General features: G+C 32.5%; 1 protein-coding gene and 1 pseudogene across 2 annotated transcripts in view; both read left to right on the forward strand.

Moving 5' to 3' along the window:
• LOC147382830 (uncharacterized) overlaps positions 1-26,308 on the forward strand; it is a 118,441-nt gene that overhangs the window by 20,828 nt on the left and 71,305 nt on the right. The gene's annotated exons all lie outside the window — the stretch shown is intronic.
• Positions 16,737-24,796, forward strand: LOC147382834 (uncharacterized; annotated as a pseudogene). The gene is made up of 2 exons (XR_015173287.1): positions 16,737-19,402; positions 23,275-24,796. The product of XR_015173287.1 is annotated as an uncharacterized LOC147382834 (transcript).

Consider the following 26,308-nt stretch of genomic DNA (forward strand, 5'->3'; position numbering starts at 1 on the left):
AATTTATTAATAAATTACCAACGAGATCATTGACATGAAAAAATAGTTGGTATTTTATCAACGAATTCATTGATATTAAAAGTGATAATCTCATAAGTTCGTAGATTATAAAAAGGACGAATTCAATTGGAAAAACATGTTTTTAAGAATTAAAATGAATTATGTACCGAACTCAGAATTTCGTCAATTTCATCGCACAAAATGGAGATTCACTCTATGTGAGTCACCAAATAATGAACAGGCAGTTTGGCCAGCATTAGCAAGGTTGGTTGTAGCAATAGAAGCTCTCTTTATAACTTTATTATTTATTATTGAAAAAAAAAAAAATACCCAAACTAAATAAAAAATTATTTTGGTGATTCTTCCGATCTCAACTCTTGAAAATATAGGTTAAAATAATATTTATTTTAACAAAGAAGACTCTTTGTTTTTCACCCAAAAACCCATCATCTTCAACATCTTTGTGAGTAAAAGATTTCGTCTTCCATATTTGTTCGGAAAGGTATGTAGGTTCGATTAGGAATTATTTTTAGGTTACTTAGTAAAAAAGAAAAGGAAAAAGATTTCATCTTTTAATTCCGCCAAAATCCTTCTTGTTCTTGGGTGGGGGTTTGTATTTTGAAGTATATAGAAATTTCGGGTTGAAGATGACTTGTTTAAGGGATTTTCTGTTGGAGGTTGAAGATGAGGGCATGTAAGTCATTTATTTAACTACATGATAGAAGACTTAGGTCAAGAAGCATGACATCGTTTTGAAAAAACAGGGGTATCTCCAATATTGACAAAACCGTAGGGGTATGCCTAAATCTCCAATATTGACCAATATTATCCCACATGGCACACTGATTCGACTCTCCTGACTTGACACACTGATTCGACTCTCTTGACTTGATAAGTTCAAAAATCGTAAATTTGGATGCCTCGGGATTCAAACCTACACTTTCCCATAAAAAAATGTATCTCGAGGGAATTATATGGATCTACGATTCCCAAACTTGTCAAGTCAGGAGAGTCAATTGAGTGTGCCACGAGGGATGGTCAGATTGCCACAACTCTTTTAAGAAAGTTATTATTTTGAAAATTTTCTATTTGTGTGAAATTGTTATATGGTTAGAAATTGGGTATAATTAAGATTTAGAGTCTATTTAAAAAGTTTTTTTTTTTTTTGCCATTCTCACATTTCTGACATGAAGTTGTAGACATAACCGTAGATGCTTTTTACTTGTATCTCGAGGAGACAATCTACCATCACATCAGCACAATAACAATCAAATCACAGTCCCCCAAAGATTTTCCTTTGAGAAAATAGAATTGGTTTCTTCAGATTTTATTGACGTAGGTAATTATTTCTTTGCACTTTTCACTCTATTTTATCGAGAGCGCATCATGACTAGAATTGGAAAACTAGTCAGAAAATATTATTAGAGTTAAAAGTGCTAGTATTGCAATGAAAAATGACCTTTATATGAACTTTCAGTTCGATTGATTAATTATAGTTGCTGAAGTAAAATTTAAATAACCAAACATCTAAATTCTGTGTTCAAGGTTCATGATCAAGACGTTATAGTTTGAAGTTTGAACCTATACACCAAATGGTATCCCACTGACTCTCTTAGAATGATGAACTTGAACAAAATTCATATATATTTGTAGCATAGTGAAGGCTATAAGATGTCATCAAACACTTCGCAAGTGTAATACATATAATATTGAAGACAAGTCGTATATTTGAGAGTGCTTTTCATTACAGGAAGCAGTGATCAATCAATACCAAGGGGGATGGTTCAATAGGAATCAATCTATACCAGACTCAAGAAATTTTAGAGCAAAATTTGGAACATTTTAATAATGACTTCGTTGTTTTCTATTCCCTTAGACACAAATTACATGCAATTATAAAGATCCTACAAATTTTTTTTTTTTTGGTTTTTTTGGTACATTATGATTTAGCTTAGTAAAGAAAATTAATATAAATATATGGTAAACATTTTGTATCGATACCGTAATATATTTCAATTCAAAGATTGAAATGAACAGTGTTCCTCTATGGTAATAATTGTGGCCTTTTCTCTTAATAATTTTGTAATTTTCTCAAGAAAAAAAACTCTTTTGATCTTAGCTCAGTTAATTGACATATTGGGATGCAACTTTGAGATATATTGTTCGAGTCCAATTTACCAACGACCCAAAAAAATAAAAATAAAAACTGAAAAAAAAAAAAGGAAAAAAAAGAAAGAAAAGATAACATAAGCCCATTTTAGCAAAATGGATAGGTAGATTAGAAAGGGCTTTCAATATGTCGGATTAGACCCAAAATCCAATCGATTTTGATTTGATAACTTTAGATATGGACCAAGGATTTGGGTTCCGATGATTCAATTTGATAGAATCATAGCTGCTCTTGATCAACAATGCCCCAATTCGATGTATTCAAATCCCCATAAAATGTATATAAAAAAAAAAAAAATTATGGAAATGATTTAGCATGTGCATGGCGGAGCTAAAGATTACATTAATTCTTATAACTTATAATGGTTAAATTAACATCAGAATTAGATATTCTCTTGCTTGATCATTAGGAAAATAAAAACATTAGAACTAATTAATTACAAGATAAAGAAATAACCATCCACTCTTATCTTCTCTCCATCATGTCCCAATGGGCATGTTCTGAACAATACAACAATCAAGAGACGACTTCATTAAGAAAATATTATCAATAATAAATAAATAAAATTTTAATGAAAATGCATGAAGAAAAGGCTTTGATGAAGTTTGAGAGGTGCTAAGGTTGGCAGGTTATTTATTTATTTTTTTGGAAATAATTGCAATATGTGGGATATGTAATGGAAATGAGCCTTAATGTTGGTGCCACTTCAAAAAATTGAATAATCTATGTATAATTTAGGAAGGTTTGGTACCATGTTGTGTATTAAAGGAATTTAGCAATACTTTGATCGAGGGCCTGCATTAAATTTCATTGGATCTGATTACGAGAACCCTAATAAGATTTATATCGAAAATGAGTCAAGTTTGGTGATTCATGTAGAAAACACATGATCTTGGCAACGGTTAGGATTTATATGTAGAATTGTGATAAAATGACTCCCCCTGACTTGACATGTGCTTGAGTCATAGATTTGTACTCCACAATTTGTATCCCGAGGAGTACAGATCTACAGTTCAAGCACATGTCACGTCAAGAGGATTCAATTGAGTATGCCATGTGGGGGAGTCACTTTATTGTTACTCTTTATATTTATGCTTAGCACGTTTCTTGAGAATGCTTATCCCGAGGATAAATCAATCCCAACTATTAGATTTCGTGTTTACACCATTGGGATAGTGTATTCTACATGAGTCATATGAACTTGAACCATAGATAATAATTAATGGAAAGAAATCTAAGTAGAAGTAAATCTATCAATCTAATCTAAAATAATACTAATCCAATAAAATCTTGGGAAAATGACCTCAAATACCTATTTTTTGAAAATATGTATCAAAAAGTCCCTCTTGAAAAAATATGGACTCTTTAGTACTTATATTATCAAATATTAGTCTAAAAATAACTTTTGAAACAAAAACGCCGTAATTACCCTATCAACGAATTTTGAGGTTTAAAGAAACATGTTTATTCGAGAATATTTGAGTAAACCTATGTTTCAAAATTAACGACATGCCACTTGACTATGATCATCTCTTTATATAACAATGAAAAAAAAAATCATTGTTTTCTCTTTTCAAAACTAGTGATTTTTAACTCACATAGATGAGTATGGTTATAATCATCATCAAACTAATTTGATCTATGTATATTAGATTTATTAAAAGATATCAATATGTAAAACTTGACTTGAATGTTCATCAAATTGATTCAACTAAAAAATTAGCAAGTCTACTTAAATGAGTCAAATAAAATTATATTGAATTTATAAATAGATTTTAATAAATAAAAATATTAATTTTTTTATTTTCATAAAAATATTAATAACAAAATAAATAGATCAAGTTTTTTATTTGACTCCGTATATTTTTAGATTAAACCACTTTATATTTTTAGATCAAATTGAGAATTTCTATTGGCACCCCAAATTTTACTTATTCTCAACCTATTGCTTATTTTCTTTATTGGGTGAATCTCCAGTTCGTGCAATGAATATGACGAAATTTCGGGTTCCGTACACTATTCATTTTAATTCTCAAAACATGATTTTTCAGTGCATTCATCACTTTCATAATCTACGAATTCGTAATTTTGTCACTTTTAATATCGACAACTTCGTAAATGAAATACCAGCGATTTTTTAATATGAGCGATCTTGTTCATTATTTATCAACGAATTTGTTGATTATAAAAGTGACTAATTAATTGGGAAAATATGTTTTGGGAATTAAAATGAACAGTGTATCGAAACCGAAAATTTGACACAAGTTCCACACATTCTAGGAAAAATCCCTTCTTTAATTTTAATTTGGGGTGCCAATAACAAGTCTTTTTCTTTTTATAATTGCATGTTTTATTTTGAAACGAAAAATTTAATAATTTTTTTTTTTTACAATATTAGAGATAGTTTTGAACCGCCTAAACTAATATTTATTTAAATTTTTTTTGTTATTAGGGGTGGTTTTAATCCGTCGGGTATAATTCATCTATTTAATTATAGAAATTAATCCAAGACAGTTTTAAACCACCTCTAAAATTCTAACAATTGCCTTAAATCACATTAATTAGAGGCGGTTTTGTAACCGACGTTACATGGCCACTTAAAGTAATTGAAGACACCATTATAGTGGGCATATGACTAAACCGCCCTTACATGTATTGGAGGCGATTTTCAGTAATTTGGTGGCAATTAAAACCGCCACAAAAAGCTTCATAGTTTGTAATGCCCGACTCACTTACTTACGCGGTTACCTAATCTTGCCATCAACAATATTTGGTGTGTTTTAACTAGACATACTTTTGAATTGAACCGAAAATTTGATGGTCCTAGGATGTCATTAAAAATGATCAAGTTGGATCGTCGAGACACTGGGTCTGGTTGACAAAAGTCCATCTCTACCATTGACAACCTATTGATTGACTTTGATTTGACTTTGAATCCTACTTCTCAATTTATTTTTGCTTTAATTGATTGTCAATGTGCAGGGTATTGCATCAAGACTCGAATGATTGATTAGTATTCGGCTCGTCAGCAACCCAAGAATTTCTAAAGCATGCACCAATATTATCCTTTATTACTCTAGCAATTGATGAGTTTAGAATCGTTGCTCCACTGGGTCACGAATCGATTGAGAGTAGGTCGACTTTGATTTTGAAAAGTTTGATGAAATCAAGACCTTTTGCAATTTCAAATTTTAGGTGGCCAGTGGAATTTCCGAACATTTGCTGGGCTTGCTTAAAATTTCAAGTTTCCCAAGTTATTTGAACCACTTTTTAGTGTCTTGAAATGTTTTCACAATATTCTGAGGGTCCCGGTGTGATTTCGTCCTTTTAGAAGAAAAAAATTCATAATTTCCAAAAACTTGATGGATGAAATAGTAAATTCATCAGCACCATGGTGTACGTCTCGTCAAGACTTAAGATCTTTGATTTGATTAGTCCCGGCTCAAATCGGTGTTGAGATGGGCTAGGGATCTCAAATATACAAAAATCGAGGAAAAGGGCCCACGCATGATTTTTTGTTGTTGCAAATTTCACAATATTTCTTTAAAATTTTTGGGGATTTGAGCTGCTTCCATGTTGGACACAACTCAAAGGGCCACAACTGAAGTTTTAGATTGATTGGGTTTGAATCCGATTTTGAAATGGGCCTCACTGAACAAAAGAAGAAATAAAATTCAAAAGTGATTAAGAATTGTGGACCATCAATTTGTAAATCACTTTTGACGAGATTAGAAGTTTCAGATTGGTTAAAAATCTACTCAATCCGAAACTTTTAAGCCATTTATATTTGTTCTTCATAATAGATGTTATGTTTAACTCAATAACTTGGTCGAAATGTCTCACCTAACTTGATTCATTTTGGAGCTGATGAGATAGTTGGATGATTCCATGGGATTGAGGCACCTTGAAATCCAATTCACTTTGACTAGTTTTATTTATTTATTTATTTATTTATTTTTTATTTGAAGCACTTAACACAATGTGAAAAAAGCTCAAATTTGATGGCGCTGGCCATCAAATATCATAAAATGCGACGGTCAAAAGAGTCGAATTGGCATCGAATTTTTTATTGTCAAACTTGTTTTTTCAATAGGCTGAAACTGTCAAATTAATGAAGGATGAGAGAAATTCGACAGTTCTAAACCGTCAAATCTGGGAATACCTAGAATTTCGACGGTCCTAGACCATCAAAATTTAGTTTTTAAAATTCTTGGGCCTTGGCCCGTCAATTTTTTCTATTGAATTTCTTATTTTCACATAGTGTAAGCTCCATTGGTTCTCAGGAAAAAAGTTTCTTGGAAAAACTTTATGCTAGATTTTTAGTTTTTTTTATAAGTAATTTTGTGCTTGAAAATGATTTCATATTGTTAGAAAATGATGCAATAGCCTGAAATTTAACTTCTCATTATCTTACTAGCGTTAAAAAAAATCTATTTTTCAATAAATCTAAAGTTGATGCCCTATGATTTGGTATGTTTTCATGTTGACCCTTAACCTTTTGAGAATTTCACGATGTTAACGTTCCAATATTACTATTTTAGCATCTCATTTACAATGAGAAATTATATTGCCACACCAACTTTGGCTAATGCCACCCCAATTCATAAGTAAATATAGGATTTTTTCTAAAACATTCGCAACTTATGTCAAAATTCTAATTTTAGTACACTGTTCGTTTTAATTCCCAAAACATGTTTTTCCAATTAATTCATCACTTTTATAATCAATGAATTTGTCAATAAATTATCAACGAAATCATTGACATGGAAAAATAGTTGGTATTTTATCTACGAATTCGTTGATATTAAAAGTGATCATCTCATAAGTTCGTAGATTATAAAAGTGACAAATTCAATTGGAAAAAATATACAATAGAAGCTCTCTTTAAAATTTTATTATTTATTATTGAAAAAAAAATCAAAAATACCCAAAGTAAATAAAAAATTATTTTGGTCTATATGTTGTAGTAGGAAGAATTTTCAGATTGAATATGTGAGTAAAAGATTTCGTCTTCCATATTTGTTTAGAAAGGTATTATTTTAGGGTAAAAGATTTCATCTTTTAATTCCGCCAAAATCCTTCTTGTTCTTGGGTGGGGGTTTGTATTTTGAAGTATATAAAAATTTCAAGTTGAAGATGACTTGTTTAAGGGATAAAATCAAGGGATTTTCTGTTGGAGGTTGAAGATGAGTACATATAAGTCATTTGTTTTACTACATGACAGAAGACTTAGGTCAAGAAGTATGACATCGTTTTGAAAAAATAGGGGTATCTCCAGTATTGACCAAACCGTAGGGGTATGCCTAAATTAAGAGTTCTATTAATTTTGGAAACTTTCCATTTGGGTATTTTAGGAAGAATCATGATAATCTAATTATCCCACGTGGTAGACTCATTCGACTCTCCTGACTTGACACACTGATTCAACTCTCTTGACTTGACAAGTTTAAAAATCGTAGATTTGCATGCCTCAGGATTTAAATCTGCACATTCCCATTAAAAAATTTATCCCGAAGGAATTATATAGATCTACGGTTCCCAAACTTGTCAGGTCAGGAGTGTCAATTTGGGTGTGCCATTCTCACATTTCTAACAATTTGTGTGAAATTGTTATATGGTTAGAAATTGGGTATAAGTAAGATTTAGAGTCTATTTAAAAAGGTTTTTATTTTTTACTGCCATTCTCACATTTCTCACATGAAGTTGTGCACATAACCATAGATTCTTTTTACTTGTATGTTGAGGAAACAATCTACTATCACATCAGCATAATGACAATCAAATCACAGTCCCTCATGGATTTTCCTTTGAGAAAATAGAATTGGTTTCTTCAGATTTTATTGAAGTAGTTAATTATTTCTTTACACTTTTCACTCTATTTTATCGAGAGCGCATTCATGACTAGAATTGGAAAACTAATGAGAAAATATCAATAGAGCTAAAAGAAAAGAAAAATGAAGTTGCATTTAATTTAATTTCTTCTAATCTCTCTCCTTCAGTGGGTAATTTGGAACACAAACATATTTTAATTCAACTAGTTTTACAAATAACTAGCTAACTCTATGTCTTTTGAGTTAAATCCACGAGTGCTAGTCAATCATATTTTTGGGTAAATTGTTATTATGTCAAAAAAATTCATACTCTTTCCCTACCTTTACACATACAAAGCTTGTATAGTATTTTATGGACAAAACTTTCCCAATGCGAAAGAGGAATCGTGCTTTTCTATGTATTTGAAAAATACCCCTAATTTCCTCTAATCTGTTGCACTATTGCTTATCTGATTTTTTGAAGAAACCATTATCCATCCTGAATTTTTTTCCCTTAATGTTTTGTTGTCCAAAAGAATTTCCTTTTGTGATTCTTCATACATTAATATCAAACTTTGTTCATAAATTGCCAGCTATACATGAAGAATTTTCACGTTTAAAGGTGCATGCTTGGTACTCCCTAGTAGGTTAATTTCTGTGAAAGCCAGTATACTGCTCTTTTATATTCTCTTATCTTTAAATATGGATACAATAGCTTCATGGCCATCATTTGAAATATCCTGGTGTCATGTGTTACATCTATGTAGATCTAATAAGCCATTGCCTTGAGTGTGTTCATGTAAAACTCATAAGCTTGTCTGGTTGACATAGAGTGGTTATTTAAAATTACCTAGTGAAATTGTTTGAACAGAGTGTGATAATATTTTGTAATGTGAATATTGTGTTTTATTCTAATTATGGTGTGATAATTAATTGAAGTATAATAAGTAAAAAGTGGGGTGTCAATAACATTTCTTAAGAAATTGAAGTGTGATAAATGAAATTTGGGGTGCCAATAACAAGACTTTTTCTTAATATAATTGTAGGTTTTATTTTGAAACGAAAAATTTAATAATTTTTTTTAAAACATTAGAAACAGTTTTGAATTGCCTAGACTAATATTTATTTAAAAAAAAAATTGTTATTAGAGGTGGTTTTAATCTGTCGAGTATAATTTTTAAAAAAATTGTTATTGCGAGGGATCAGAGATTGAAGTTTTTAAAAAAAATATATATTTTTTTTAAAATATGCGTTAGCTGTTGGATGGGTTGAAGAAGACGAAGTGAAAAGAAAAAAAATTAAAATTTTATTTATATAAAATTTGGGATAAAATCGGTATTTTGTTAATTGTTTTGATCGACGATAACTTGACCATCTAGACTCCAAAACTGACAAATGAATACTTTATTTCATCTAGTTTTTCATTCCGGATCTAATGGTGTAATCAATTTCTATAAATTTTATCTCTAACAAAAATTTACATTTTTGACCTGAAGTGACCCCTAAACTTTACATCGTTTTCGTTTTTTATGATAATTCGACTTCCTGGTCTCCAAAAATGACAAATAAATAGTTTATATTCAATAATTTTTCGTTACGAACCCAATGATATAATCGAATTTTAATAATTCTTGCTTTAACAAAAATCACTATTTCAGTTTAGTCCGACTCGGTAATCGAGGATTTTACAACTTTTATATTCGAACTCGCATTTGAGCGTATTTACAAGCTAAAATATATTTTTCGATCATTTTGAATCCAATGGTGAAGTCAGATTTCATTAAAAATGATTAGAACAAAGTCCTACAATTTTATCCTAAGTCCCACTTTTAGGATTTTCTTAAATTTTACTATTTTTTCTTGAGATACGAATTGAAAACTCGGGGTTTTACATTTCGTCTTTTTAGAAGAAAAAAGTTCATAATTTCCAAAAACTTAATAGATGAAATAGTAAATTCATCAGCACCATGGCGTCCGTCTCATCGAGACTCAAGATCTTCGATTTGATTAGTCCCAGGCTCAAATCAAAGTTGAGATGGGCTAGGGATATCAAATATACAAAAATCAAGGAAAAGGGCAACGCATGATTTTTTGTTGTTGCAAATTTCACAATATTTCTTTAAAATTTTTGGGGATTTGAACCGCTTCCAAGTTGGACACAACACAAAGGCCACATTTAAAGTTTTAGATCGATTGGGTTTGAATCCGATTCTGAAATGGGCCTCACTCAACAAAGGAAGAAATAAAACTCAAAAGTGATTAAGAATTGTGGAGTATCAATTTGTAGCAATAGATGCTCTCTTTATAATTTTATTATTTATTATTGAAAAAAAATAAAACATAAAAAATTATTTTGGTGATTCATCCGTTCTTAACTCCTTGAAAATATAGGTTAAAATAATATTTATTTTAACAAATAAGAGACTCTTTGTTTTTCACCCAAAAGTCCATCATCTTCAACATCTTTGTTTTTCTATCAAAAACCAGTCATCATCTCTGCCTACCCAAAAATCCATCTCGTTCTTGAGGTCTATATGTTGTAGCAGGAAGAATTTTCAGATTCAAGATTAAGGTAAAAGATTTCATCTCTTAATTCCGCCAAAATCCTTCTTGTTCTTGGGTAGGGGTATGCCTAAATCACCGTTAAGATTGACAGAGACATTTTAGGAAGAATAATGATAATCTAATTATCCCGCGTGACACACTCATTCGACTCTCCTGACTTGACACACTGATTCGACTCTCTTGACTTGACAAGTTCTATTAATTTTGGAAACTTTCCATTTGGGTATTTTAGGAAGAATCATGATAATCTAATTATCCCACGTGGCACACTCATTCGGCTCTCCTGACCTGACACACTAATTCGACTGTAGATTTGTATGCCTTGGGATTCAACCCTGTACTTTTCAATAAGAAATGTATCCCGAGAAAATTATATAGATTTAGGATTTCAAACTTGTCAGGTCAGGAAAGTCAATTGAGGGTACCATGAGGTGTATAGTCAGATTGCCACAACTCTTTTAGGAAAGTTATTATTTTGAAAATTTTCTATTTTAGTGAAATTGTTATACGGTTAGAAATTGGGTATAATTAAGATTTAGAGTCTATTTAAAAAGGGTTTTTTTATTTTTACTACCATTCTCACATTTTTGACATGAAATTGTGCACATAATCGTACATGTTTTTTTACTTGTATCTCGAGAAAATAATCTACTATCACATCAGCACAATGACAATCAAATCACAGTCCCCCAAGAATTTTCCTATGAGAAAATAGAATTGGTTTCTTTAGATTTTATTGAAGTAGGTAATTATTTCTTTGCACTTTTTACTCTATTTTATCGAGAGCGCATCCATGACTAGAATTGGAAAACTAGTGAGAAAATATTATTAGAGCTAAAAGTGCTAGTATTGCAACGAAATATGACCTTTATATGAGTTTTCAGTTTGATTGATTAATTATAATTTTTGAAGTAAAATTTAAATAACCAAACATCTAAATTATGTGTTCGAAGTTCATGATCAAGACGTTATAGTTTGAAGTTTGAACCTATACACTCAATGGTATTCTTCTGAATCTCTTAGAATGATGAACTTGAACAAAATTCATATATATTTGAAGCATAGTCAAAGCTATAAGATGTCATCAAACACTTTGCAAGTGTAATACATATAATATTGAAGACAAGTTGTATATTTGAGAGTGCTTTTCATTACAGGAAACAGTGATCAATCATAAATTACATGCAATCATAAAGATCCCACATACATACATATATGTATATATATATATATATTTTACATTATGATTTAGCTTAGTAAAGAAAAATAATATAAATATATAATACACAATGTTCCTCTATGGTAATAATTGTGGCCTTTTCTCTTAATAATTTAGTAATTTTCTCAAGAAAAAAACTCTTTTGGACTTAGCTCAGTTAATTGAGATATTGGGATGCAACTTTGAGATATATTGTTCAAGTCCAATTTACCAACGACAAAAAAAATAAAAAATAAAACTGAAAAATAAAAAATAAAAAAAAGGAAAAAAGAAAAGAAAAGAAAAGAGAACATAAGCCCATTTTAGCAAAATGGACAGGTAGATTAGATAGGGCTTTCAATATGTCAGATTAGACCCAAAATCCAATCCATTTGGATTCGGTAACTTTAGATATGGATCAAGGATTTGGGTTCTGATGATCCAATTTGATAGAATCATATCTGCTCTTGATCAACAATGCCCCAATTCGATGTATCCAAATCCAATAAAATGTAAAAAAAATAAAATAAATAAATAAATAAAAATTATGGCAATGATTTAGCATGTGCATGGTGGAGCTAAAGATTACATTAATTCTTATAACTTATAATGATTAAATTAACATCAGAACTAGATATTCTCTTTCTTGATCATTAGGAAAAAAAAAACATTCGAACTAATTAATTACAAAACAAAGAGATAACCATCCACTCTTATCCTCTCTCCATCATGTCCCAATGGGCATGTTCTGAACAATACAACAATCAAGAGAAGACTTCATTAAGAAAATATTATCAATAATAAATAAATAAAATTTAATTAAAATGCAGAAGAAAAGGCTTTGATGAAGTTTGAGAGGTGCTAAGGTTGGCAGGTTATTTTTTATTTTTTGGAAATAATTGAAATAAGTGGGATATGTAATAGAAATGAGCCTTAATGTTGGTGCTACTTCAAAAAATTGAATAGTCTATGCATAATTTAGGAAGGTTTGGTATCATGTTGTGTATTAAAGGGAGTTAGCAATACTTTGATTGAGGGCTTGCATTAAAGTTCATTGGATTTGATTACAAGAACCCTAATAAGGTTTATATAAAAAATGAGTCAAGTTTGGTGATTCATGTAGAAAACACATGATCTTGGCAATGGTTAGGGTTTATATGTAGAATTGTGATAAATCGACTCCCTCACGTGGCATACTCAATCGACTCTTCCTGACTTGACATGTGCTTGAGCCGTAGATCTGTACTCCGCAATTATGTATCCCGAGGAGTACTTATCTACGATTCAAGCACATGTCATGTCAGGAGGATTCGATTGAGTATGCCATGTGGGGGAGTCATTTTATCGTTACTCTTTATATGTATGCTTAGCATGTTTCTTGAGAATGCTTATCCCGAGGATAAATCACTCCTGACTATTAGATTTCATGTTTACACCATTGGGATTGTGTATTCTACATCATGAGTCATGTGAACCTGACCCATAGAAAATAATTAATGGAAAGAAATCTAAGTACAAGTAAATCTTATCAATCTAATTTGAAATAATACTAATCCAATCAAATCTTGGGAAAATGACCCCAAAGACCTATCTTTTGAAAATATGTACCAAAAAGCCCTTCTTGAAAAAAATATGGACTCTTTAGCACTCATATTATCAAATATTAGTCTAAAAAGAATTTTTGAATGAAAATGCCTTAATTGAATTTTGTGGTTTAAAGAAACATGTTTATTTGAGAATAATTGAGTAAACCTATGTTTTAAAATTAATGACATCTCTTTATATAACAATGAAAAAAAAAAAAAAAATCCTTGTTTTCTCTTTCCAAAACTAGTGATTTTTAACTCACATAGATGATGATGATGATGGAGATGAGTATGGTTATAATCATCATCAAACTAATTTGACCTATGTATATTAGATTTATTAAAAGATATAAATATTTAAAACATTATTTGAAAAATCGTCTTGAATGTTCATCAAATTTATTCAACTAAAAAATTAGCAAGTTTGCTTACATGAGTCAAATAAAATTATACTGAATTTATAAATAGATTTTAATAAATAAAAATATTTATTTTTTTATTTTCACAAAAATATTAATAACAAAATAAATAGATCATGTTTTTTATTTGACTCGGTATATTTTTAGATTAATCCTCTTTATATTTTTAGATCAAGTTGAGAACTTCTATTGGCATTCATCACTTTTATAATCTATGAATTCGTAATTTTGTCATTTTTAATATCAACAACTTCGTAAATGAAATACCAGCGATTTTTTCATATGAGCGATCTTATTGGTAATTTATCAACGAATTCATTGATTATAAAAGTGACTAATTCACTAGGAAAATATGTTTTGGGAATTAAAATGAACAGTATATCGAAACCGAAAATTTGATACAAGTTGCGTACATTCTGGGAAAAATCCCTTCTTTAATTTTAATTGGGGAGTAATAAGTAAAAGTTGGGGTGCCAATAATAGCTCTCTATGTTTTCTCTGTACCACGTGGCAGGTCACACCAACACGTTTGGACTTAGGACCACGGGCTGTAACTTAAATTCAGAAAAAAAGCCCAATTGGTTTTGTTAGCCCAACAACAACTAATTATTGTAAAATCCGCATCTTTTTCCCCTCGATTTCTTTGTTTAATTAATTACTTAATTTTGCTGTAATTCATCTGAAAATTTCTGGTGCTATTTTTTGTGGATTGAATGGATTGATATTAATTTGGTCAGGATTAGTGTAAGGATTCTTAGTTTTAGTAGGAAGGAATTGGTATCGTGTTAGGGTTTGGGCTAGGGTTCAAAAATTCAATTGGGTTAAGAATATTTAGCATACCTATTGTTTGATTCAATCTTATTGAGGAAATATATCATTTTGTTTCAATTTATACTGCAAAGGGTATTGAAATTGGGTTTTAGGAATTTCAATTTGGTTAGGATTAGGCTTTGGATTCTTAATTTTCGTAGAATGGAATTGGTATTGTGTTAGAGTTTGTGTTAGGGTTCAAAAATTCAATTGGGTTAAGAATATTTAGCATACCTATTGTCTGATTAGAGGATTTTGGTCTCTTTTTATTGGAGCTGATTAGAGTCAGGTCTCTTGGAACCAAACCTATCACCATCCAAGATCTTCTACGGCTTCTGGGCCCACCATCCAAGCTCTTTTACGGCCGAAGCGAAGAAAAAGAAAATGCAGGAAAAGAAGAGGAGCAAATCAAAGAAGGAAAAATCTCAAAATCAATGAAGATTGTTGCGTGGAGTCCATTTGTAAAGAGGATTTAGCCTACTAAGATCTTGGCTGCTTCTCTTGACATTGAAGCTATGATATCGTGTAGGAAAACAGTTGGGGACTGCCTTCGGCATAGAAGCAAGCGAATTGAACTGTTGTAATTCTTGAACAATGTTTTGTAACTAACATGATCACATGTTTGGTTTCTTTGGTACATTTTAGTGTATTTTGTACACCAATTATAGTACTTCCTTTGATGTTTGTCACATTTTGTTGGAGCATCCTTGGGATGCATCATGAATCAGCAACAGAAATCTTGTTCAAGATTCAACTTTGTCTAGAGCTTCATCGCCTAGACTGATCCAATGCAATTTTTTTTTCCCTTCTCATTGTTCTAAAGAACAGCATCGATCAAATCATTGTACTCGTTGGTAAGTATAACCTGACAAACGAAGTAAATCATGACAAGGTTTCATTCCCAAATCGATCAATGCCCTTCGAGAAAATATGGGTTGACGAATCCAAATTCCAAACAGGTTGACTCGTCCGAGTTTTCAAAAAATCAATCAATGTGAACTAGCTTTTAGTCTAGCAAGGAGGTTCCCAATTCACTTTGGCAAACTTGTTCTGGCGTCCTCCAATTCGACTTAAATTCGACCAAGTTTTTAAACCATGGTCGAGAAAGTTACATGTTTGGACGTTAATTTTCTTCGACTTGACAATTGACGTTGTTTTGTGCATTTACATGTTTGGAACTATAAGTATATTTCCGTCTATTTTAGCTGAAAAAAATAACTGATACTCCGACCTCTGGGCAGAGAAGTATGCAAAGCTAGAACAACACGACATGGTAGCACCAATGGGTAAAATTTGGTCAATTTGCTCGAGGCCTCAGATCCGAGCTTGGCTCATCGATCAGGGTCATTAGCCCAAGGCTTCGACCTAAGATTTTGGTTGGATCCAAGTCATTGGCCCGAGATTTGGACCTAAGGTTGGGTTGGATATGGGTTGGGTTCATGGTACCATCAATCCATATTTTTGGTCCTACTTTTTAAGAGCTGCTATTGGCACCCCAACTTTTACTTATTACACCCAAATTACATAAATTATTATTCACACCCCAATTAAAGATTAAAACACACCATTTAAACATTAAAAAGGTTTGGCTCAAATTATTATCTTAACATTACAAAACATTACAACACCCAATCAAACAATTTCAATAGTTGCTTACTATTATGATTAGGCTCAAATAAAATCTTTAAAAAAAATAAAAATAAAAATTTGAGAGATAACTTCTATTGGCACCCCAACTTTTACATATTCTCAATCAATTGCTTATTTTCTTTATCGGGTGAATCTCCATTTCGTGTGATGAATATGAAGAAATTCCGAGTTCCGTACATTATTTATTTTAATTCTCAAAACATGCTTTTCCAGAGCATTCATCACTTTTATAATCTATGAATTTGTGTTTTTGTCACTTTAATATCAATAACTTTGTAAATGAAATACTAACAATTTTTTCATATGAGTGATCTCGTAGGTAATTTATCAACGAATTCGTTGATTATAAAAGTGACTAATTCATTGGGAAAACATGTTTTGAGAATTAAAATGAACAGCGTACCGAAAATTTGACATGTTCCGGGAAAAATCCCTTCTTAAATTTTAATTGCGGAGTAATAAGTAAAAGTTGGGGTGCCAATAACTGCTCTCTGACATGTTTTGGACATAGGATGACGGACTGTATCTTGCTGACCAAAGCACCATTTTTTTTCGATCTTCCGTCACTATAAATACTTGAAATGGTTTTAGGGATTTTCTTTCATTCACATGGGATTCCTTCCCTTCTGTCCCCAATTTCCCAGATGAAAGGAGAAATTAAATTCAGAAAAGAAGCCCAATTTGTTTTGTTAGCCCAGCAGTACCAATTATTGTAAAATCCGCTTCTTTTTCCCCTCAAGTTCTTTGTTTATGAATTTAATCTGCATCATCTCATCTAATTTGAAAATTTCTGGTGCTATTCTTTGTGGATTGAATGGATCGATATTATTGGTCAGGATTAGTGTTAGGATTCTTAGTTTTGGTTGGAAGGAATAGGTATTGTGTTAGGGTTTGGGCTACGGATTCAATAATTCAATTGGGTACCTATTATCTGATTCAATCTTATTGAGGAAATATATCATTTTGTTTCAATTTATGCTGCAAAGGGTATTGAAGTTGGGTTTTAGGAATTTCAATTTGGTCAGGATTAGGCTTTGGATTCTTAGTTTTGGTAGAATGGAATTGATATCGTGTTAGGGTTTGGGCTAGGGTTCAAAATTTTGATTGGGTTCAGAAATTTAGCACATGGATTCTCAATATGTAATTTTTTTTTTTTTAATTTATGCTGCAAAGGGTATTGGAATTGGGTTTTAGGAGTTTCTAGTATCTGGTCGTTGATTCTATTTATTTTTCTGATCAAAATCTGTATATTTGTCTTTGTTTTGTTGATTCATGTAGATTTCTCTTAAGAGAGTTATCCTTGTTTTCCCATAATTATGCATTGGATGATGAATGTTCATCTAGTTTTGGATATTTTGGTTTGGGTCCTAATTTTGATTTCTTGATCAAACAAATAATTCTTTTTTTTTCCAAACCTGAATTGGAGCCACAATTGATATGTTCATGCCCATCTTTTTATAAGAGTTTGGACTTAATAGTTGTATTTGATATCTTGGGCATGTGTTTCTTGGTTTTTTATTGTGAATTTAGTATTGGATTGTGCTGGTGTAGAAGTGCTTCTATACTTTTTTGTTTGTTGGGATAATATGTACTTCAACTTCACCTTTGTTCCCCGATATAAGTGCAGGTCTTTAGGACTCATTCGTGACTCTGTGGTACAAGACATAGTCATTAATGCTCTAGCTCAAGCCTTCATTATTCTTCAAAATTTGTAGACAGTGGAATATTTGTTACATTCATTGAAGTATTATTTGAGGCTTGGATTTTATAAGGATTTTCTTCATCTGAACAACTCAAGGTTGTTATCTTTCACATATATTATCTGATTAGTGGCATAAAAATTCAGAAGCTACAATGGGTATAGTTCAGAGTTTCCTCTTTGTGGTAAGTAGCCATGTTGTTTTAGTTAGTTTCACTATTCTCTTTTTTTCCTATAGTATGCTACCTTGATATACTTGTGTATCTTATGGGTTGTTCGTATTTATTTCTTATCTTCTACCTAATTTTTGATTATCGCCTGCAAGAAAATATTTACATATGTAAATATGTAACAGCTATATGTATGATATCTAATATTGATGTACGATGAGAATGATTTACGTTTGAATCACTATGGACATCGTCATATCCATTTTTTCCCAATCTCTAGAATAATGATATTAGAACACAGGATAGTGGCATTAAGGAATATTAACATTAGTCTATGAAACAACTATACTCAAACCATGTTTGGCTGAATAATCTTCTACCCATTTTGCATCATTATGGACTAGATTTACAAAAGAGTTGCATGGACATGTTTGTAAAAATCTTTGCAGAACTATTTGCCATTGACCAGGAATAAGTTGATTTTTGAGTTATTAATTGGAATTTGGCAGTGGCACAGTCCTGCTTGTTTTCGGCACTTGGAGACCCACATGAGTACTCTGAGTGGGACTATCATCCACATGAAGAATAACATTCTTATTAATGTTATTAAATAGCTTATGCAAGTGTGTGCGACTTGCACATGTTGTTCGCATATGCTGCAATTTTATTTTTTTTTGGAAAAAATATAGAAAATATTAAAAAAATGCTAAAAAATTATACAAAAATACATCATAATTAAGCAATGCACAAATACCATATTTTCATTAATAAATCATAGTTCAGTCATACACCAAAACACGCTTGTAAAAGACTAAAAATAATTAACTGTCAAAAAAGCAATATGTTAAATAGCTAAATAATCATACAAATACATGACATACTCATAGAAATGTCTAAGTAATTAACTCTAATAGTTAGTTTGATACTTTACACAAGAATCCCTAATTCATTGTGAAACATCTCCACTAGGATCGTCGTTGTTGCTTCCTTCCCGTCGTCATCACCCTCCTCCACATACACTTCATCCTCCTCAATCTCTTCGTCATCATATCTCACCAATTCTTCATCTCCTTGACCTTGTATTGTTTCAGCTTCACTATCATTTTCTTGTATTTCAACTTTGTCTTCTAGTTGCCTCGAGTGTTGACCAGTGCCACTTCTTCTTTGGCTTGAGCTTTATCCAGGTGTCGATGTCGGTGCAAAATCCGCTTTCTCCACTTGGGGCCCAAGTTAGATATTCTCTTTCAAACACAAGCGCATCCTGTGCATTAATGTTTCATGAATGATCTGTGCCAAGATCATCAATAGAGATGGGATCATAGAAGGCAAGATTCTCTTTTCTCAACTTGAATCGTTTGTAAAATTTTTGGTTGTATTGCATGAACACCAAGTCATTCAACTTCTTTTGTTCTAGTCTGTTTTTCTTTTTAGTGTGTATTTGTTCAATACACAACAATTTATAAATATTAGATCCTTAAGTTATATCATTGAAAGAATGAAGTAAAATATTTAGTGTTTTACTTAGTTTAGTTCTTAGTTCTTACCATCTCAAATGTGCTACAATTGCATTAGCAGTCCGATGTAGAACATGTTAGGCCAAGAATCCATATGGCCAACCTTTTCAAACATGGATCCTTTGTAATAAAATCAACTTCATATGTCGGCCACCAATCAGTTGTTGTATACATCAAAATACTACATTTAAATATTTATATTTAACTAGAATAGGGATAAGATGAAAAATATGTCAAATAACTCAAGTATAAACCCAAATATTAATTTTTTTTCTTGGAGTTTTCGTTGTTCTATGCCTTTTGACTATATGTTATCCAAATATCCTTTCGTGATTCTTGTAACGATCCAACCATGTCGATTTTGCATCTATTTCTGTTTGTTTAGGGATCATTCTTTCCCAAACTTAAAGAAATCCAACCATATGCGTTGAATCTGCCTCATCTTGATTGACGGATTAGAAGTATACAGCTGGATTAAGATGTAAGCAATTGAATAAAAGGTGACTTGCAACCAAATGAGGACGCTTATCCATTAAAAGGCCACCCGCCACTACATATGCATCTACGTTGTCCGTTACGACTTGAACAATGTTATTCTCACTATTTTCCTCAATTGTTTTATCTAATAGTTGGAAGAGATACTCAGCCGTGCAATAATGGGTTGATGCATCTATGGATTTTAGGAACATTATTCCAATTGGATAATCAACTAAAAAATTAATTATTGACCAACCGGTTCTATCAGTCATAGTCACAAAGTCGGAGTGTGGATTTAAAATGACAAGGGAAAACTTTAGAAAAAACGTAGAAAATAGGAAAAAAATGATTAAACATAAAAGATAAAAAATATATATTTAAAAAATATGAAAATAAACTTGTTTAAAACGTAACAAACACATTTAAAACGTAAGAAATGTGACTTTTTTTTAATCGTTTTAATTGCTCGAGATACAAGACGCATATTTTTCCAAAAAAAAAAAAAAAACGTTGTTTTTTGTTACTCTGCTATCAGTCCATCCATCAACCATCAACCATCAGAGTATACATATAGGTTTTCCATGATTCTCAATATCCGTTGATTAACTCATGGGCGAACCTGACTCTCTTATTTCTTGATAAGAAGGTGGTTTGATGCCAGGTCCAAATTGACTTATTGCTTCAATTAGTACTTTGAAACTCTTTAATTTGACAGTGTTAAATGCAATTCCAACTTGATATAGCCATTTGACTATATATATATATATATATATATATATATATATATATATATATATAATGATATTCTTCCCTCTTTGGTCAACCACATCTTTGGATGTGGTCTACACCACCTATCTAGTACCCCATGGGCACGAGCTCTTTTAGCAGGTCTTCAAGTTAGTGGTGGTGGATCGGTCTACTACGCCCCGTTGACGTGGGTGGGGTATCATATGCAGTGATATCATTATAATCATCCTCTCGACCACCACCTTCCATATAGCTTTCTAGATTTATGACCTCATCTGTTTTTTATTTTGTAGTCTTGTCCATATACTCCATCAATTCTTTTCGGATTTCGTTTTAACTTTTTCACATGTCCTAGCATTTGATCTTGGCATGTGTACGAAACGTTGTCTGTGACATGCAATGCCACCTTTACTAATGTACCCACTCAACTCACATACTATAGACTCTTTTCATTTGGACTACGGTAATGATGGTATTTCCAACCGGGATCATTTGATTTATGCCGTAGGGAAGAGTTGGTTGGCGAGGACGACATACTTATTTTTAAGTTTCTAACAAGTACAATAAAAAACAACTAAAAAATAGAGAACACATAACAACTATTAAAATATATATATACCTCAAACTCAACCTCAACCTAAATTGTATTAGTAGAAGAGAAATAAGATGGTGATTAATGAAAGTTTTTAAGATTCTTGAATTGATGAATGATGATGTTGATGTTTGATGATGAATATTGATTTGATTTGATCATTCTTGAAAGTTGATTCTTGAAGGTCGAGGTTGAGAACACTTGAAGTTGAAGGTTGAATGAATCTTGATTCTCAAGTCTTGAGTTGAAGGTTGATAGTTAATACTTGATCAATCTTGATTCTTGAAATTGAAGGTTGAACTTGAGTTGGGTGGATCTTGATTCTTGATCTTCAAATTTTGATGACTTCACTTGATTCTTGAATCTTTACTTGAGTAGTAGTTGATAGCTTTCTCTGTCTTCAAGTCTTAAGAGGTGAGAGTGAGTGGCTTGAGTTGAGACTTGAAGTTCGAGAATTGAGAGTAGAAAATACAGAGATTAAAGAGTTGGAAGCTTTGTGAGGAGAGTAAAAAAGAGATTAGATTATTAAAAGCTAGTAGAGATGTTGTCAAAAAAGTATGAGGGGGTAAAAGAGAGTTTAAAGCAAAAAAAAATAAAAATTGTGTCCAACGGTCAGTATGCCATTGCATATTTGTTGGATAGCATATTTTTGGATATGCGATGGTAGCATATTTTTGGATATGCCGATTCTAATTTCTCTTTCGTATTTCTGGAAATGATACCTTCCAACTTCTTGGACACACAAGACTAGGTTCAATAACCTGGAGAATATAATATAGACCTAAAGATCAACCTATAGTTTATAGAACTAGCTTTAGAAGGATTTTTTTCCTGGTAATTGGGTTGTTCCTTCATTTTCCTAGTAATTGCACAAACATAACACACCTCGTGCCAAGACAACGCTTCCCAATGTCAATAGCAATTGGGTGACAAGGACACACTAACCATGGTGTCATGGATAATTAATACCATTGGGATCCCAATAACCCAAGAAGCAAGGCAAGTGCAAGCCCATATTGCAATATGTCAGCCTTCTTGGCAATGACACATAGGTACTAGTGTCACAAGAGACCAAGGGTGTGCAACTGCCTACCATGGTTACCGTCCACCATGTCACATGCATAGTTAGATTTTATCACATGGCAATCTGCATGGCGTCCCAGAATGCTTATTAGATGTGCATGTGGCATTTTATGATAGACGCCTACCTAGGTCACTTGGGAACTTTGCACAATGCTACATGGCATAATTCGATTTTACCACATGGCAATCTACATGACGTCTCAGGGTCACACTAGACATGCATCGGTGCTTGTAACATTTATGGTAGGGGGTGCAACGTCTGAATCCTCAGCCTAAAAAAACCATTTATGTTGTCTAGTTCCATTTCCATATTTTTCTACTATCATAGAAATTGAATTTATTGGCTGAAGTGTAAATATGCTTAGGGCATGTTTGGCCATTGAATTTTGATCAGACTTTAGGAAATTTTCATTTAGTTACCATGTGAATAGAATGAGTAGCCAAGTAGAGTGACAAGATTGGGAATGTTGAACATAAAAACATGCATCCAAGGGAACCTAGGCTGCGATACGTCGAAACCAAGGTTGTAGTCGTTTCAACACTCCTTGATACGTGATGAAACTCCATGGAAAGTAGGAGGGGCTCTATCTTATTGTAGACTCCTTTTTCCATATTGTAGCTTTTTTCAAGGGAAGGATTTAGCTTTCTGTAGTATAAGCTACCCTTTTTGCTGTGATTGCATTAAATTTAGTTGATCTAATCAATTTATGTTTTGCAATAACTGGTGTTCTGATAAATTTAATGTTTTGTAATAACTAAAACAGTTCATTCAAGATGATGACAGATATGACAGGGAGCACATCCATTGCCACACATATCCATGATCTGCACAAGGAATGGGATGAGGCTTCATGTCCAATCTGCATGGACCATCCACATAACGCTGTTCTCCTCCTGTGCAGTTCGTATGATAAGGGTTGCAGGCCTTACATATGTGACTCAAGTTACAGACATTCAAATTGCCTGGATAGGTTTAAAAAATACTTTGGGAACAGCTCTTTGGGGCTTGATCAAGAGTCGCTTCATGATTATACTAATGAATCTGTTTTAGGGGTAAGTAGAATGAGAAACAACTCGACCGAAGTTAACGAAAATAACAGTTTAGAAAATAACGGGGAAGAACTACAGAGGTATTTAGAAATGCGGGACAATGGCATTGTTGAAACAGGTGGTCTTGAACATTTTGGGCAAAGTACCATTGGTGGAGGAAACTTATCAGACTCAAACTTGAACTTGAAATGTCCATTATGTAGAGGAACCATGAAAGGTTGGAAAATTGTAGAAGAGGCCAGACAATATCTTGACCTAAAACAGAGGAGCTGTTCCTTGGAGTCATGTTCATTCTTCGGTAACTACGTGGAGCTACGAAGGCATGCTAGAAAATATCACCCAACAACTCGACCTGCTGTTATAGACCCATCATGGCAACGCACTTGGCAACGCCTTGAGCACGAGCAAGACTACGGTGACATTGTCAGTGCCATACATTCAGCCATGCGAGGTGCCATTGTGCTTGGGGACTATGCTATCGAAACTGGCGATGGTAATAGGGAAGGCAGCGATCCATTTTTTACTTCATTCATTCTTATATCAGATGATGAGACCATTTGAGCGGAGGGGTATGTCGAGACCTTGGAGAAGGTATCGGCGCTCTTCTGGGCCATTGTCTGATCGTCGGAACCTTTGGGGTGAGAATCTGTTGGGCTTGCAAGATGACGAAGAGGATTGGAATCTGGAAAGTGAGACCGGTGATGATATTACTTCGATACCAAGGAGCCGTCGGAGGTTTACACGGTCCAGGCCTGATGAAGATCTTCCATGATGCACGTTGTGCTCCTCTGGTAATTTTCCAGTTAACAAACCAAGCTGCGGATATTGTATTCTCATCTGCTTGTTAACAGGTGTTTCCATGTTAATGTTTTAACACTATGCAGAATTGCCTCAAGCTCATTAACATTTGTGACTTGTTGCATTTAATCGTACTGAAATTCGAAGGTTGCTGCGGAGCCATTGATTCAGAAGCTTTTTGTAGTGGAGAGAAGTTGGGTTGCAGGATGATGAGGGAATTAGAATTTGGTTGATCGATCTTTTTTACTCCATGCCTTAAATTTCCATAGAGCAAATTATAAGATTTGTGTTTTAAATGGGGACTCTTTAAGATCTCAAACCACTCTTGTGCTTTGAAAATATCTCCAGATTACGATCAAAACATGCTTGTTTTATCTCTATGCCGCTGCCACATAAATTTGTACAGAATTGTGAATTATGTTCTCCATTTATATTTCATTTGTTCTGTTTCTTTGAAAGTTAGTTTTAGATTCTTGATTCTTGACCTTATCTTGATATCGTGCGAATCAACAGTGACTGGAAGGGGCCAACATTGGACATGCCACTCGTAATGTGAGGCTTAATGATTCTTATAATAATTTTGGGGGTTCTCAACATGAATCGTAGATCACCATTAGGGAGTTATGGGGTTGTATAATCCCATAAAGAAATTCCAATCTCCCATTGGTTTTGAGCTTGGAAGTTCTTAATTATCAAAAGTAGTCCCGAGACCAAGATTGACTCGTCTGAGATGCCATCATTGAGGTCTTTCATGGATTTTTTTTTTTGTCTTTTTTTTCATTCCTTAACGCGATGTTTATGATTTAAACTAAGGGTGTGTTTGATTGCTTGAAAATCCAAGCGAAAAAATGGTTTCCCAGGAAAGTTCAATTCTTGATTTGTCATTTACCAATAAATTCAACTTGTTGGAAGTGATCTCCCTTTAGAGACCGTCACTTTTACCTTGACTCTACCGATCACTTTTCTATTGGAATCTAATTTTCCATGTTTGCATTTACAGATCTTCAAACCCCTCATCTTCAACCTCCTTACAAATTATATTTTGTACTTGAGAATTATTTATATATTTTCCATATTATGGGTATCCCCACCCTTCAGGAAAGACTAATTCCACGGTCACACACACACCACCCTCTCAGAAAGTCCTATGTGCAATTGGTTGAGTCGACGGTCAACCGGTATCCTAGAGAGTGGCCCCAAGGAATTCATTGCTTTGTGTTCTTGAGATTTGAATGTTGAAGAAAATAAAATTGTGAAGGTAAAGTATAAAATTGTTATCACATTCAATGGTTAATTTGTCAATTTAATCTGCTAACCCGCTAGGTGCAAAACTTTTATCTAGGGTCAACGTCGAAAAATAAAAAATCCAGATTGACAATTCAATTATTGATCTTGACACATCAAAAGTTGAAGCAGGCACGTGGTAATGTTTGGGAGACATTTTTTCAAATTAGGGAATAATCTCAATTTGAGAAGATTCATCCCTCATAAAAAATTACTAAATTTGAATATGGGTAAATGTAAAAATTGTAATCTAACTTGGATTAAGGGTTTTTTTTTTCTAATTCTAGATTTTAGGGTTTTTTCTATTGAAAGCGTGAAAAGTTATTGTAAATGAGGAAAGAGAGACAAATGAGAGAGGTTTGAGTTATCTTGTGAAGGGGATATTCATGTAATTGGGAGATTCAAAACATAGTAGAATGCCTCCATGAGCCTGTGGACATAGGTACATTTTCAAATCACTAAAAAAATCCCTTGGTGTTTTTTTTCCCTTCATATTTTTTTAACTAAGTGTATTACCTTTGTACTGTAATGTAATTTATTTATAACGCAACACATTATCTAATGATATTAGACTTTATAAAGGCCTCATATGTATATCGTCGTACCATGTTGAGGCGTCATGTGTATCATAAGCTTATTTATTTTTTATTATTACAGTTTTTACTATGTGGAAGATGAAACAAATG

Source organism: Akebia trifoliata, chromosome 16 (assembly GCF_017979445.1).
Source record: "Akebia trifoliata isolate Shusen 1 chromosome 16, ASM1797944v1, whole genome shotgun sequence".
Taxonomy (NCBI): Eukaryota; Viridiplantae; Streptophyta; class Magnoliopsida; order Ranunculales; family Lardizabalaceae; genus Akebia; species Akebia trifoliata.